Here is an 18,577-nt window from a genome sequence, read left to right as displayed (position 1 = left end):
GTTTCTTTTGGTTTGGCAAATGAGCCTTCTGTCAGGACTGCCGGAAGCACCCGACGGCGCTGCTGAAAATCATGATGAAAATCCAAGATGGCGGCACCCATGCTGAACACATGGGTGCGGCATCGCTGCATGATGACATCATCACTGGTTTCCGGGATTTTGTAATAAAAGGGCACCCTGGACGCTGAAACCCTTCCCAATTATAGGTCTTCATTCCTGTGAGTACCTGGATGTATTATTGTCTGTCTGATTCCTGGTTTTGATTCATGCTGTGATCCTGACTCTGATCCTTATCTGCCTGCCTGTTTGAACTCTTGCCTGGACTTTTACTAACGATTGTGCCGGATTCATATTTGTAGTGTATACTCAGACTTTAACCCGTGTTGGGCTTCCACCTCGGTCCTGACTACTCCCGCTGGGAGCTGATAGGCCCCCTGACACCCTCCTCATCTTGGACCATTGTGGCCTAAAGTTGCTGAAAGCCAGCCATAATCTCAGCTATAAACCTTAACAGACGGATGCTATTTCAAGAGGAAAGAGAATTAACTAACTGATTACAACTCCATATGCAAGGACAATAGGGACTAATCAAAATGTAAGTAAGCAATGTTTCATGAATATTACTGTTATACTAAACCTTGAACATTGTTTTCAGGCGCAATAATTTGATTTTTTTTTTGTTACAATCCTCTCCCTTTAATAGATAAAGAAAATTGCAACAGTGAAAGAAATAACTGTCATATACATAATTCTATGTCAGAAATGATGGCTACAGGAATATATAAGTGACATCTTTTTATTAAAACTGAGACAAACAAAATGGTAATACAATGTCTACGGTAAATTAATGTTTCAATAATATTGACGGTGCCCTTAAGCTCAACTTGGGCATGAATAACCTACATGTTAATAAGAGTACTTTATTTCTATATGCAGCTGACAGCCTAGTTACAGGACCAAGGATTTTTGAAGTTCAAAAACCTTTATTTTTTTAAAATTTCTTCCTTCAAAATTAAAGGTTTCCAAATACAACATTTTTGCTTGTATGAAAGGCGAGGTCCATTCTGGGATTTCACATAAAAATATAGCACTGAGATATTAATAACACAATGTCATTCTGTGAAACTTTAAGTCTGGTGTGGCAGGGCCATGATTTATTCCAGTAAAACTAGCATTTTTCATATTTTCTTAAATAATACATGACTATAAATTTAAGTCAACCGCCACCTGTGGTTTTAATTTATGAAAATATATATGTTATGATTTACCATGCAATTAAATGTCTTATTAGAGTCCATGTTAAACAATAACCATTGTGTGGAGTGATTAAATGTCATATTCTACTAAAGATGTCCTCCATTATCATTTCAAAGTTGAATTTTTCTAACTATAGGGGCATATTTATCTAGAAGAACTCTGTACAGCACTGAGGAATATGCTGGTGCTTTATAAATAACTACATTTTAAATGTATTTAAATAATTAATATTATTTACTAACTGCTATATTATTATTATTATTATTATTATTACTATTCAACCTACTATAACTGGCAGATTAAGAAGAGATGGCCAATTTGCCAAAACAGTCAGATTTAGGAACTTCAAGTCATAATTACTTAAAAAAGCAGACTAATCAGTGAAAAACCATCAACATGACCTATAGGTAACTTTTAGGGGCCCATTGATTAAACCTTGATTTTTTTCTGGTCAAGGCTTTTAGGGGGAAAACTCTAATTTAGAGATTTCTCATACCGCAAAGCTGCTAATACTCTGTATCCAAAAATACTCCATCTCACACTTGTCGAGTTCATGTAGAAATCAATGGCAGATGTCCCTGAAGTTGTTTATTGACATCTTGATCTGCAATGGATAATCCGAAAAATTCTGGGTTTTCAGCCAATAATCCAAAAAATTCGAGTTTTCACAGAGAAAATTTAATAAAATTGAGTTTGCTTGCCACCATAAGCCCAGGCCTTGGTGAACTCTTTACAAATCTGGGCCTGGTTTGGTCGGATTTGTTTTCATAAAAAAAAAATTGAGACTAAATTGAGTTTTAGTAAATGTGTCCCTTAATGTAGATTAATATTTTTAAGAGTAGTTTATTAGTGTCAGCATCACTTTAAGATTGATATTTATATCTCTTAAAGAATGTGTTAAGGCTCTCACTGGGCATGTTATTACACTCAGAACCTAAGTACATTATTATACATAAAAATAAAGTAACCATCTCTTCATAGCTGTACTTATTGAATTTGCAAATCTGCAGATGCATCTCACAAATCAATCTGATTAATTACATCCATGTGCTCAGAAAAAAAAAATATCATATTTAGTATGTTACCATCTGGTAAACATTGAGAATGATATCACACACATTTCCCCATCTATTTCTACTTCATTTTTTAATTGAAAATAAAACCTAAAGGGAACCTAAATGGTCAACTCATTGCATATTCAAAATAATAATGTAATTGCATATGAAGGATGATAATTACAACAAAATGGTGTATCTATATGCTTTCCAAAGATACTAAATTGTATGCACATCATATTACTGTATTTTATAGTATTTTTCTTACCCAGGAAAAGAATCTTGAATGGTTTATTCAATTTGACTTTTACCCAATTTGCATAAATGTGCTTAATTCGTATGTGTATATATATATATATATATATATATATATATATATATATATATATATATATATATATATATATATATATATATATATAATGTCTCACAGTGCCTGCACTCAAACCAATAAAGCTAGAGGTGCAAAATCAAATATGTTGCAGTATATGAATGGAGGATCAGCACTGTTGTTTGTGAATATGTTGATTTAGTTCACACAAATTTACAAGATATGCAAAGGAAAAAAGGGTGGTCATCAAACTAGAACAGTCCCATAATCAAAATGACTAAAAGAGAGAGTCAACAATGAAAACACTAACATTTATTTTTATGGACCTTGCTTGAAGCGGGACACACCCAACTAACAGGCCTGCAGTACTGGATCAGAGATATTAAAAAAATCCTCACTCTACCAACTCTCTACCACCCACTGAATTCTAGGCAGCAATATGATGGGAAACTATAGATTAAAAACTGTTTTATTGATGATGTACAACTTACTTGTTGCATTTTGCAATATGTTGAATTGCTCTGCTAAATGCTAACAATTGCTCCTATTGATAAAAAATAAAAATAATACATTTGTTTAACCAGAAACTTCACATAGTAACATCCTGTAAAACCTGATATTAAACATACTCTATTGTGCTTTTAATTACATACAAAGACAAACTGCAGTATTCTGTAGCATTTAATGCTAACACAAACAATGTGTAATTCTGGTTTTCATAATTGCTTAATTAAAGGTTTAGCTAATGAATATTTGTAAGATGTTTCTTTATTTAAGAACAAATTATTAAGAGTTAATGTTAACAAATGTCTACCATGAAAAACCACTTAGGTTGCTGTGTGGGCATTTGAGTAACAGTCAGTCAAAACAATGCATATATGTAATTTCATTTGCATGGCACGACCAAGCAACTGATAAAAAATACCATCTGTGCTTCGTAGTACAAATTTTGAAAGAACTCCTACTTGGATCACATTCATGTCACAATTTATCTGTAACTGTTTCTCTGCATTTGTTTTGATCTCTTACACAGAATGGAAATTAAATTGTACTTGTATTGCTTTCGGATAGAATTATGGTTGTTATTCTGTAAAGTGGATAGCCAGTTTTAAGGTAATTCTATGTGCTGGCTTGTGCATGCTTTGATGTATCTAGTCTACAATTATTGACAAGGATTCATTGCATTTATTTATGTATATTTCCATTTTTATAGTACTACTTGTGTTTGCAATCCGTACAGCAGAATAATACTTTTATGGAACAAGCAGGAGGGTTTAATACAATAATAAACACAACTTAACAAGATTTATAGTTATATTCAAGATTAAGTGCTATGTGTTAAAGAGACAAGTGAAAGGAGGTCCCTGGCCAATCAAATGTACAGGCACAGTCACATCATATGTGGTTATACATCATTCAAATTAAAAGGTCAGTGGCATCAAAGTCAAAAGTAATAACTGTCCTTAAAAATACAGTTGCATATTTCCAGATTGCTTGATTATCATTTTCCTTTTTAAATAATTTCATTAAAAAAAATATTGTACTTGGAAGACCTGGATGATTCTGTTCTTTCACCAATAATGCACCTTCTGTCTCTGGGAAGAGCCCTATGGTACTTGCCTGCTCCACGTTTTACTGCACAAAATGTCTTTAATACAAAGGTGAAAGTCCCAAGCAAAAACTTTTCCTACAAAAAACAAAGCAGGATTCAGTTTCCCTTTGTCTAATAAATGTTCATTTATTATACTGCTGCCTGACAGGTCTTTGTCTAATTTATCTGTATGTTATGTTAAAATAACATAAATAATATATATATATTAACTTACCAAAAAAGTGTTTGTGAAACCAAAAAAATCCTGGTGTGACAAATGAACTGACAAAGCAGCGTAAAGCCTTGTGCCAGATTTTCCTAAGATATCAAATTGTGCCCAACAGCAGGAAACCCTGCCCAGAAGCTAACAAAGAGAGTTGCTTAATGCTAAAATAAAATTAAATGTAAAAATAACTGCAAGAGACTGTATTTTGCTTAGCTTTACAACGACATCAAAATAAGTGTGTGTGTGTTAACAATAAAAAAACAAATTTGAAATGAAGGACCTATTTCACCTGGATATTTTTTTTTTGTTTTCAATCATTTTTAATTTGACGTTTAACCAGTCATAACATAAATCTCATTCCATAGTCATTTCTAGTTTGCTATTTTGACTAGAGAGGTTTCTTAAATATCTGGAATGTATCAGCTGAAAACCTTCAGTTTTTTCACATACAGTAATATTTGTTCTGGTTATTACATCCTGTGGATTCAAGTATGAAGGCTTCCAGCGAATATGTTTTCTTATTTGGTTAAATGTTCTATTTTATCTCCCAGGAGTATCATTAGAGGTTTTGCAAGTATTTTTTTTTGCTGTCAGCTGCGATAGAATTTGAAATATTACCTTCCAGAACTATTTCACCTGTGCACACTGTCACCAGATGTGGTAAAACATACCTTCCTGCAAGCAGCCCCTGAAACAGAGTGGATTAACCTCTATGTAAATTTTATGCATGACCACTGCTGTTGAATATGTTTTGTGGAGTATTCTCACTGATTTTCTTCATTTAGATTTCGGGCTCTCTGTATTCCATTCTCTCTTTCTCTAATTCTACTTTGTTTCTCACCTGGGTATTCTGAACAGTAACACATATATTCTTGAGGATATCTTTGTCATCTGTCAGCCCTTCATGGACACATTTGCAAACAATGTTAATTGTTGGTCTTCTAACCATGGCAGTTGGAAGATTGCTGTAAGAGACACTCAATCCTTTTATCTAAATAATTGTGTATTTTATTTACTTATTTAAAGAAATTGGATGATGTATATTGCACCCCTGACCATTACTTCAATTCACTATTGTTCCAACCCTATTGTAAACCTGGATTGGGTAGCAATACTTTAGAGTAAAGTGCACAAAAATACATTTTATTCTGTCATAAATTTAGCAAATAGTTTGAGATTATATTAGTCTCTTTTTGTTAATATTTGTACAGTCATGTGTTTGAACACCAAACTTTCCAGATGATTTACATTCACCAGATCAATTTTTTACACATTATTCATTATGTCTAAAAGTGTAGTTGAGCATTTAGTAGAAACGCCTGATCTGTAATGACAGCATTCCACCCTTTCTTATTTGTAGAATAAGATTTTTATTCTTATTGCCTTCGATAAATTGTATGTTGATTCTGTACCTTGACTAATAGGGCTTACTGAACTGAGATAGATGCTACTCTGAACCAGTAAAAAATCTTGAGATATGTGTTTATTTTACAGCTTTAATCATATCTATCCATTAAATATTTTCTTTTGACCACTTACCCATATCTCTGAATAAGGCTCTTATACGTAGCAGAAAATATGTCTTTACTATGCCTTCCACTTTGTTAATTCTTAATAGTTTTAATGCCCTTCAGGTAAATTTGAGGGTAATGGTAGTTCAGTTGCATCAAAAGTGGTCTGTTGCATGCAACTAAGCAGCAATATGCCAAAGTAAAAGTCGCTGGATAGTTTGCCAGTGAGTGGGGAATATGTATTGATAAGTAGAGTTATATTTAATGTGGGCATCATGTTCCATGTCAAGTAACCCATAAGAACCAGATGTTTGCTTTCTAGTAGCACACTGGAAAATGCTACCTACTGATTGATTTTCGTGAATTACTAAAACATGACCAAATGTTTCTCCTCTTATTGCCTGTGAACCTCTATGCACTTGACTAAAAACTGATGATATTACTTCACTAAAAGCTGGTAATAGTGTTATACTGACTTATGCATTCATTTAATATATACTTTTGATAATGTTTCTTAGCTCATATGATCATTTGCACTACCTTTTTTAAAATGACATATAGCTTGCCAGTCAATAACTTACATTATATGAAAGGTTTTGAAATCATCCAGATTCGGTGTTTGAGGCAAAACCAATCCTGCATGAGCTGAAATACTGCAGATATGCCTCGATACCTTTGAGATTCAAAAACTGATATTTTTATGCCTAAGAGGCCTGGCAAGTTTTGATATTTTGCTGTTGATCTGTTTTTCAAGATTTTCTCAAGCAATATTCATATGTAAGGAGAAAACATTTTCCCAAGGACAAACCCTATTTTTCATATACATAATAGGATACTCAGGGTAAAATTGGTGGTTTGCAATATCACAATAACAATGTATATTGAAATTGAAATTAGAGTTCACCACAGTCTCAGGGTGGAAAAATTCACTGTGCTTAGTTCATTTATATAGAATTTTAGGAGCATATTTATAAACACATTAGTGTGAAAGTTCACCTTTTGATAAATATGTTCTTAAAAAATCCTTTATGTCCATTCAACAAGTGCTAAGGGCAGGGTATATTAGCACCCCAAAGTCACCTCTATTCCTTAGCTAGCACATCTGAATGAAGTGTAAGTTAGAGGGTGGGGAGGGGGCATGGATGCATGAAGATATGCACCCATTTACATACAACCTACCCCACAGAAAGTGTGGTTGGGGGTATTGGACCTCCTTCTCCATTTATGTGCATGGAGGCCATTAACTCATTGGACTGATGCTGAGGTTTGGGACACTTAAGAGGTTTAGGAAAATATGTTATATAAATACTGCCACCTATTTCACTGGCTATGTTCCTCTGAACCAAGTGTTAAGAGTCATATATTATTATTATGTAAAACATGCTAGAATATGCAACTAAAGCTTAATAAGCATTTACAAATATATTATAAACATCTCCAGCTTGGTGTCCATGCATTGTTCTATCCATGATAGAAAAACATTGCCTTGGTTGCCAATAAAATGGTATGTTTGACTGTGATTGTATTATTTATTATTGCTGACTGCTTTTAGATGTTCTATATTCATGAGTGGTGGGCCAAGGGAGGCATGTAGGAGGTCCCTTACCCACCCTATGGCGAGGAGATATACTACCCCTTTAAATGCAAGCTGAGTCAGTACCAACTTCATAGCAACACTGAAGACATTTTTGGAAAGTCATATATTCATCTCTTGATATTATAAAGATGAAACAGAAACAATGGAGCTTTATTTAAAAAAAAACAAGAATGCCAAAAATGAAAATTATTCATTTCAACTGACATACCAAATATTTCTATTCTATACACATATAATATTTTCTTTGAGACAGACGTTCTGGTTTTATTTGCAGTGTGTTTTCTCTCAGTCTGATGGGTGGAGACATCTTAGACCTGTCGCTTAAACAAAACCCTACGCAGTCTTTTATTTTCAATAGCTGTGACATAGGTCAGAGATCCCGTCAGAATAGTATTCAAAATAAACAATGCTTCATAGAAAGATGCAGAATTTTCAGGCTACGTAAATATAATATAAAAATTCAAAACATATTTTCCCACACCAGAATAATTTCCCCTTTAACATTTAAGGATGTTGCTTACAAATATAAATAATTGATATTGATATCAGAAGCAGTAGATGTAACACATGATTTTAAGTCAGCTATAAAGGTTATACTCAAGAGAAGAGTTGATGAACCATAGCTAAAACTTGATGTAGGCAAAAATGAAACTAAACAGGGACAATTCTGTCCCCAACACCACTCTGAAGTGACTTCTTGACACCACAGAGACTGCATCTCTAGTAGAGAGAGAGAGTAGTTCTGCATTACCATGGCACGCCTTACAGAGTTTGGTTACATACAGATTATTGCATTTTTGCACTTGCTAACTTTGTTGAGCATTGTAAATGACCCCTAAGGTAAAGAAATAAAGTAAAGTAATAAAAAGTAAAACTACAATTTGTAGCCTTTTCGAGTGACAGTTTTTTGCCAGAAAATATAGAAAATAAAAAATATAGAAAATATAGAAAATAAAAAATAAAGACTAATTGAAAGGATGCTAAAATGGCTATTCTATAAAACACTAAAGGTTACCTTAAAGGTGAACTATCCCTTTAAAAGGAGGAATGTAAACAAATAATAATACTCTTTCCTTAGAATGAGTGATTCAATATAGAAAAGAATAACATTTTGAAGAAAAAAAAGAATTATAGATATAAAGCACTATAGTCTGAATTTCATGGGAAGCAGGTAACATGAGAAATTCAAGAATTATTTAGCACCTGCAGTAAACCATTTGCAATGATCCGACAATAAACAATGTTGTTGAACTAGTTTGTGCAGAGGATGTCCGGTGCTGAACACAAATTTAGAACTCCCAAAGTGTCTGACATAAATCTCTGAATGAGTTTCACGGATCCACCTAATGTGCTGATAAGAGATTTACATCTCCCACACACTCCAACACCAATATGCAGAGCCTCTAAATATGGATATCATCTATTTGCATCTCTTATTTTGGAGACAATGATTATTCCATCTTATGTTTCCAGCTCCTCTTGCAATAAAAATGGATTATGTTTTAAATGATTTTTCTTTCAATTTGCATGCGTTTGCCGATTTCATTTTACAGAATCTTTCCTGCTGCAAATTTGTATTCCTTAGAAGTAACACACGCAATGTATTATTTATGTCTACAAACAATAAACAAACATTTCAGAAAAAGGGCAAATGAGAAGGAAAAAAAACTTTTCTTCCATTATAAATGCATCAGTTTTTCTAAACATCTCATAAAATATGCAAATGAAACATAACACATATATTACAGGGATTCTAGGTGTATTCTCAGGGACAGCTCAGAAGACACAGAGATCAATCATTTTTAATATGACAGGGGAATTAATTTTTTTTTTTATTCCTTCTGGGAACGTTGGATGTCTAATTTATCCATACGATAAGATGGAGGAGGTATCATATCTGGTTAATAAACAAACCATTCCATATTCCATATTTAATCATTTGGCTTACTTAGAATAATGGATAGTAATATGGGTAGAATAGAAATTACTTTTTTTTGTCTGTTCTGACTTTCTCCTGCCTGGTCGGTGCCCAGTAAAGTCTGTGTTGATGAAGTATTATTTATGATCTCTCCCAGCTATAGATTTAATAAGCCCAGCCCTATAGTTTGAAGAGGGCTTATTGTTCCATAAGAAGCACTTGACACAATGGACTTTTTGTAGCCTGGTCTCTGACCAGCAAAGCCTGTGTTACTGAAGCACCTATTATCTATTCCAGCTATAGATAGAGTGAACAGCGAGATGCAGTTTGAAGTGGGCTTATTGTTCCTTAGCAAGCAGTTGACAGATCAAACTTTTTACAGCATGACTAGCATATGCTGTGCTGCTGAAGCAACATTTATTATTCTTCTTATTCTTTATTTATATACTGCTGGAATATCTTGCAGCCCTGTACAAAAATTATATATATATATATATATATATATATATATATATATATATATATATATATATATATATATATATATATATATATATATATATATACTAGGGTTGCCACCTGTCCTGTTTTGACCCGGACAGACCATTTTTTTGAAAGGCCGTCCAGGTCAAAACTGCCTGCCTGGTTTTACAAATTAGGAAAACCGTTAGGACTCCAAATCGCCGATCACCACATCATAGCCCTGCTCCTGACATCATGACCCCACCCCATTTTGTCAGGGCTCCTCCCCCTGTCCGGATTCAACTGGGCCAATCCTCCCCCTGTCCGGATTCGACTCGGCCAAAGGGTGGCAACCCTACTCCTTACCCTCTCACCTTTTTTGGCACCAGAGGTGGTCTGGGGGGGCGTGGGTATCCAAGGTGCTAGCACAGAGAAGTGTAATTGCTCTTTCTGCACTTGAAGAACTGAATTTCCAAAAAATCTGCTTTGAAAGTTACCAGGAGCTGCATTTTAGGGATGTAGCGAACCGCCGAGTATGTGTTCGCGAACGCCGTTCGCGAACACCGGCAAAAAATGCGAACAGTTCGCGAACTGTTCGCGAACTTCGAACATCCGAAAATCGTTCGATTCGAACGATCGAAGGATTTTAATCGTTCGATCGAACGATTTTCGTTCGAATCGAACGAAAATCGTTCGATTTTAGCGATCGAATGGTCGAATGGTCGAACGATTTTGACGCGAACGCCTATTGGCGAACGTCGCGCGACGTTCGCGAACTTGCGGCGGACGCGAACAGTCGAAGTTCGCGCGAACTAGTTCGCCGGCGAACAGTTCGCTACATCCCTACTGCATTTATGCCACCTCTGCTAACCAGTGGGGTGCTGGCACCTGAGGCAGGTTTCTCAACTCGCCTCACTGGTGCAGCACCCCTGAAAACATACAAACTCCTTGCACACAATGTCAGGGTTGGAATCAAATATAGTACAACAGTGCTAACTATTGTCTCACCATGTATTCATTATTAAAGTGGTTGTTCACCTTTGAATTAACTTTTAGTATAATGAGAGAGTGCTATGCTGAGACAATTTGTTTGCAATGTTTTATTATTAGTGGTTTTTGAGTTATTTAGCTTTTTATTCAGCAGCTCTCCAGTTTGCAATTTCAGTAATTTGGTTGCTAGGGTCTAAATTACCCTAGCAACCTTGCATTGATTTAAATAAGAGACTGGAATATGAACAGGAGAGGCCTGAAAAGAAAGACGAGTAGCAAAAAGTAGAAATAACAATATAGCTGTGGCCTTTCAGAGCAGTTGTTTTTTAGATGCCTAAAATTCAGACTGTAATCCCCCCTGCATTGTTCTTACTTGTAACACCTCTATTGTTCACCTCCCCTAAAGTCCTGTACTGTTCAAATCTGGGACCCAGACTGAAACTGGCCACATGGTTCACCTGTTCACACTCATACAAACTGCTGGAGGGGCACCAGCACTGTGTCACTGTATGTAGTATATTTTAGAGTGATCCTGATAAGTTTCCCTGTCTCCTGCTCTGTTCTGCTTTCCCTATGCTCCCTATGTGTGCCATACTCTGCTTTACATATGCTCCCTGTGTGTGCAATACTTTGCTGTCTCAGGCTTCATAGATAAAGATTCCATCAATAGACGCACTCCAATACTTTATAATGCGGTGAAAATAGCTGACAAAATAAATATTATACTTTTCACCATATTATTAAGTCCTGGAGTCCTATGGGGGGGGGGGGGGGGTCACAGCATCTGGGCCTAGGGGAGCACAAAAGGTAAATCTGGCCCTGCCTTTAAGTTATAGAATGGCTCATTCTAAGCAACTTTTCATTGGTGTTCATTATTTTTTTTTTTATAGTTTTTGCATGATTTACTGCCTTCTAACTCTTTCCAGATTTCAAATGGGGGTCACTGACCCAATCTAAAAAAAAAACTGCTCTGTAAGGCTACACATTTATAGTTGTTGCTACTTTTTATTACTAATCTTTGTATTCAGACCATCTCCGATTTATATTCCAGTCTCTTATTCAAATCAATGCATGGTTGCTAGGGTAATATGGATCATAGCAGCCACTACCACTACTGAAATTGCAGATTGGAGAACTGCTAAATAAAAAGCTAAATAACTCAAACACCACAATTAAAAAAAGGAAAATCAATTGCAAATTGTCTTAGAATATCACTCTCGACATCATACCATGCTTACACCTGCATTAACTTTTATTAACTGTATGAACTTTCTGTTGTTTTTTTTTAATTATATGCTGCAATTTAAGCTTTATGAAGTCAATACTATCAAATTTTACTTTTATCAATACAAAGCGAGGTTTATGAATTTGATGCAAAAATAAAAACAAAAAAAGAACTAAGATCACAAGCATTTTGGACAGCCCTGACGGATTTATTTAACACATTTTAACATGATTTGGTTACATCCCTAAACTATCTCCCAAAAGATGCAAAGATTATTGATCTGGGATGTAGCTAGCCTTTTATTAATCTTCAGATCTTTCATCACTCCATTTTCTCACTGTAATACTATTTGAAACAGAATTCTTCTTGTGGCATACTAACAAGCTGATCTTATGCAATCTGATATGTCTTTTTCAGAATGAGTTCTGAATGAAAAATCACCTGCAATTTTGGTAATAGTTCCTTGTTTTAGTCTTTTTTTTAATGTCTGCAGCTTTACTGGCTAGCTTTTTGCTTGTGTATTGTGAAAATACGAAAGGTTTTTTCCCCTCATAGTAATTTTCATAAACTTGCAGTTCTTTGTATTTTCTGAATGCATCAAGAAGGTTAAACCCATTGAAAAAAATAATGCTTAAATTAAACTAAATCTGCAACTGCAAAGGAACAGAACCTCTTTTTATTCAACTGTGTGTTCTCTTGTGTAAAACCTAATAATTCAAGTTAATTTAAATAATATATAATTTACCAGTGAATTGAGTGTGTTGAAAGGCAAGACATATACAAAATACCTGGAGAGTGTATTATTTATTAGTTTGCATGGTAACATTAACAGTTTTTCTAGTAAAAACCTGCAAATTGAAAAACCTTCTCTCACATTGCATATTGAAACATTCTTCTGTCTTCCATCCAATTTGGAACAACAATTGCCAGCATTCTCATTCATATACCTGTATAAAATAAATCAAAGGTGTTTGACTTGAATATGTTCTAGGAACTCCTCTGTGCCTTTTATGGTTATAAAACTTGAGACATCTAGAATATGCCGTACAGTTTCCAGTGCTCAAACAGGACATTATTGTATTAGAGAGGGTCCAGAGAAGGGCAACTAAGCTGGTAAAAGGTATTGAAAATCTTAGCTATGAGGAAAGACTGGCCAAATTGGGGATAAGGGCTGATATGATAACTATGTATAAATATATAAGGGGATCATATTATAATCTCTCTAATGCTTTATTTACCAGTAGGTCTTTCCAGCTGATGCAAGGTCCAATTAGACGAAAAGAGGTTCCACCTAAATATTCAGAAGGGATTTTTTACAGTGAGAGCTGTGAACATGTGGAATTCTCTCCCTGAATCAGTTGTACAGGCTGATACATTAGATAGCTTTAAGAAGGAGTTTGATGGCTTTTTAGCATATGAGGGAATACAGAGATATGGAAGATAGCTCATAGTACAAGTTGATCCAGGGACTAGTCCGATTGCCATTTTGAAGTTTTTTTTTTTTTGCCTCTGGATCAACTAGCAGTTAGGCAGGTTAAAATAGAGTTAAAAGGTTGAACTTGATGGATGTGTGTCTTTTTTCAACCTTACTTACTATGTTACTATGTGACATATACTGCACTGACTTATTTTACTTGGTAGAGATGTACCTGAAACCCTCACTATTTACTTGAATGGAAAACATGTCAATAGGCAGAAAAGACATCAGAAGCAGCACTGTTCCTTTCAAGTGAATGGGGGTTGCCTGTCTCCCCAGCTGAAATATATATATATAGAAAAACAAACAAAATAAGTCTCTCGCACACCTTCGGATAGTCGAGTACCAGGTGCTGCTGCCATGTCAATCATTCAGAAATCCATTGGTAGATAGCAGTGCACACTGTAATTTTTTAAAAGGTTTCATTTATTTATCAAATATTAAAATGTTTTACATCTATCGATCTTTCGGTCCGGGTCTTGGACCGTTCCAGGGTATCACAGGAAATTACATCATAGAATTTGTTCATTAGGTAATTTATTTCATCTGACTCATCTGTATATATCTTATTCTCATAAAAACAGAAACAAGTCATAATATCTATTGAGACCTGTTGGATGAAGAGATTTCAATTTGTTGAACCACCATACCTCCCTTCTTTTTAATTTCAATTTCCGGTCCCCCACCTCTCTTGAGGGGGGGGGGCACACTTTCCAATACCATAAATTTTAGTTGATCAGAGGTATGGCCTTTTTCCAAGTGCTTTGAAACAGGTAATACCGTATTGCCCAAGTTAATGGCTGATCTGTGTTGTGATATACGTGACTTTACCATCTGTGTGGTCTCACCTATATAGATGAGACCACACAGACAGATCAGCACATGTATATCACAAATTTGAACATGTAGTAATCCCATATCTGCACAGTCCTGTCAAGGGATGAACAAATTGTTTTCCCTTGTACACAAAAGGACATTGGGTGCAGTTCAAGCAGGGATACATGCCTTTTGACTTGACTCCCAAAAAGGTCTCTTTAGCTTTTTTCTTAATCCTGAGATTGGAAGAGGTCACTGAGGATCCTTTTGCCCTGCCCTTATGATAAGAGACCAAAGGCATTGATTTAAATTCCTACTGTAGGATAGGCATTACTCAAAATATACCAATGTTTTCGTAATATCTTACTTACGGAGTTACTGTTGCAAGAAAAGTGTGTCACAAATGGTATCCATCCTCCCTGTGGTTTTTTAAATCTATGTTGCATATCACTTTCTCTGCATAGCCTCTATCCCTGAATTTCTGGCACATCTTATTTTCTTGTATTTTCCTATGATCAACTCTACTCACCAATCTTTTAACTCTAGAAAGTTGACTTACCGGTATGGAACTTTTGATATGTACAGGGTGTTGACTTTTAAAATCTGGTTCCTATCTGTAGGTTTTGTATAGTGGTACCCAATTGTCCTTCCTTGTCTTTATACACCAAAAGATAAAGAAAATGTATGTTTTTGAGATCATATGAACGAGAAAAAGTGATAGAAGGATGCATACCATTCAGTCTGTTGTGGAACTGCAATAGGGAGTCAATGTCAAGGACCTATTTAAGTTCATAGAGGCTAACATCTAGGACCTATTTAAGTTCTACTCTTTGCTGGTTCATTTAGTAACTTTACTATGCTCTAGCCTTCTTTGTCCTGCTAACCTTATCCTTTATATTTGACCCATGGCCTGATTGCACAGACTAGTATTGCGAGTCGCCCTGTCTATTGCCTGATTACATGGATTTGTTTCAGTGTGCCACCTGCCCTGATCACTGGCTCATTATATATAGACTTGTCTCATAAAATTTGCCATTTTTCTTTCTTGTTCATTAAACCATTATTTTCACTTATGGCTTCCTATCATTATAAAGTCATTAACATTTGTACACCAGGTAACAAATGACAAAAGCTCCAATCTGCCAGTCACCCACCTGTACCAAAGCCTGACAATGAGTGAAAGTATAATGCAGCATTTCTGATGGGACAGAAGAAGGCTTGGAAGGGCCTACAGAAACCATGATATTTAAAAGGGAAAAACTGTTAGGGTACTGACTGGCGATTTACATTCCAGCTAGGGGGAAGGCAGGGGAGGCAGTTCAGGGAGATTAATCGCCCAGAAGAAGAGGAGATTTGTCACTGGGCAACTAATATCCCCGAATTGCAGAATGTGTCTCTGCCCTTATTGGTAGCAGAGCAGATTAATATCACAGTGGAAAATAATGGGGCTTTTATGATGAGAACAGCCAGAAAAATACCTACTCAGATGGCACAAACACAGCTACAAACATTTTCAGTCTGAAATTGCATTTACTAGGTGGATCAATAAAATCTGCTGCAATGTGTTTCAGACATAACTGATGACCGATGCCATATATCATATTACTATAGGAATAACCATTTTATTACATTTAATTTTGTGGCAGATCATATTGGAAAATGCATTCATGGGGATGTATAGGGAAAATGTAAAAAGTGAGTGCAAAGAAAGCAGACTGTGTAGCTCCTTGTTTCTCAACCATTCTGAAATACTTTTAAATCATTGGAAGTCTGTAAGAAGTTCTCATCTCATTCTGAATCAAAAGTTTTCTTCAAATGCTTTTCTTGGCCATTTTCATATTTTTTGCTGCTAATACATTGGAATATATATATTTTAAAATATATATCCTTAAAATGAAGATACTTGTCTATTGAAATCAAGAGTGTTAGTCTGCTCATACAGGAAGCACTTATTAAGTTAATATTATCTGACTGCGGGTTGTCTCTTTGTATGGAAATACCCTCCTTGCCTCCACCCTTCCTATGAAGCCTCATTGCCGCACAACACCGCTTGGTCCACTGGCATTCTATTCTCATCACAGCTAAACATTTAGGGGCAGATGTATGAAGGGTCGAATATCGAGGGTTAATTAACCCTCGATATTCGACTAGGAACTAAAATCGTTCGACTTCGAATATCGAAGTCGAACGATTTAGCGCAAATCCTGCGATCGAACGATCAAGGATTATTCCTTCGATCTAACGATTAAATCCTTCGAATCGAACGATTCGAAGCATTTTAATCCAACGATCGAAGGAATATCCTTCGATCAAAAAATCTCAGGAAAGCCTATGGGGACCTTCCCCATAGGCTAACATTGACTTGGGTAGCTTTTAGCTGCCGAAGTAGGGGGTCAAAGTTTTTCTTAAAGAGACAGTACTTCGACTATCGAATGGTCGAATAGTCGAACGATTTTTACTTCGAATCATTCGATTCGTAGTCGTAGTCGAAGGTCGAAGTAGCCCATTCGATGGTCGAAGTAGCCCAAAAAACACTTCGAAATTCGAAGTTTTTTTAATTCGAATCCTTCACTCGAGCTTCATGAATCGGCCCCTTAGTCTCAATTCCTTTAGGTTGGTGCTATAATTAAATCCCAATATTAAAACAGCATTTCAAAAACATTGGCAAAATTATCTGCAGATATTTTATATAGTGAATAAAGTACCCCCCTATTTAAGGATATTATAAGTTACCGAGGAATTCACTGACCATCAGGGATGGGCGAATTTGACCAGTTTAGTTTCGCCAAAAATTCGCCGCTGGTGAAATGTCGCAGACGCCCATTAAAGTCTATGGGTGTCAAAAAAAATTTGTCGCACGTCTTTTTTTTGGCGCACGTCTCCATACAAGTCTATGGGCGTAATTTTTTCAGCGAAACTAGGCGAAAAAATTCGCCCATCCCTACTGACCATATGAAAACATGAAGTTGAGTGTTTTTATACAGGTCATGGAACTCCGAGGTGACGTGTAATATCCTCATATTTTGCAACAGGGGGTACTTTATTTATTATAATACACAAGTTTCAGTAAGTCATTTGACAGAAATGACATCACTAAGCTCTGATTATAACCAATGACATCACTAAGCATTGTTCATAAGAATATAATTTATGGGATATTCCTGGCTCTTGTATATTATACAGTATATGTATAATTATTACCTTTTCCACTTTGCCAACCTGAATTGTTTTATCCCCCATAAAATGTAAATTGTATCAAGATTAAAGGGAGGTAAACATTATACACACAGTGAAAACACTCTTCCTTTGTGATGAAGTATGTATTCACAAAACATGTGGAAAACATGAGAGGCGTGGTTTATGGTGAATTTTGCTTTAGCGAATCCACTCCTAAATAAATCCTGTGAAGTATATTATAGCACTTGAAGTGCATCTTCTGTTTCATTTTTTTCATACCTTTGACATTGGTAGTCTGGATGCTGCTGGGTTCCAGAAACTCTACACTTGCAAATGATGAAGCACGAGCAGCTTTTGCTACAGATTTGTGTTTTATAAATAAAACAGAACATTTGGTGATATGTTGACATCCATTATCCAATTTCTAAATTACACGAATTTAAACAGAAACTGTCAATGGAACAATGTTCAAACCCAAGCAGCTTAAATTGCACATGGAGTTTCTTACAAAATCGTCTACTAACCACTTACTCTATAATTATCTACTGAGCAAGGATCCAGACTCACAAATATTTACTTTCAATATACCAATCTCAGCCTAGTTGCTAACATATTCTAAGATAGGAAGGTGAAGCCTTGATGTCCATGACCACTCTAAGAAATCTGAGGTTCTAATCAGAATTTGTGATTTTCTTAAAACAGCACTTGCATTTGGAAGTTCAAACCTAAAGTTAAGTTCAAGTTTAGTTCAAGCCTAAAGTCCAGTTAAAGTTCCAGTTTAGGCCGAAAAATGTCTCCACTCACCAAATAATACCACCAACAATTCATGGGACTTTTATGATGCAAGCAAAAATTATTATTTATAGTGATGGGCGAATTTGGGGCGTTTTGACGAAAAATTTGCAAATTTCCAGTGAAATTCTCGAAACGACGAAAAATTTGCA

Source organism: Xenopus laevis, chromosome 2L, assembly GCF_017654675.1.
Source record: "Xenopus laevis strain J_2021 chromosome 2L, Xenopus_laevis_v10.1, whole genome shotgun sequence".
NCBI lineage: Eukaryota > Metazoa > Chordata > Amphibia > Anura > Pipidae > Xenopus > Xenopus laevis.
This window is presented reverse-complemented; position numbering follows the sequence as displayed.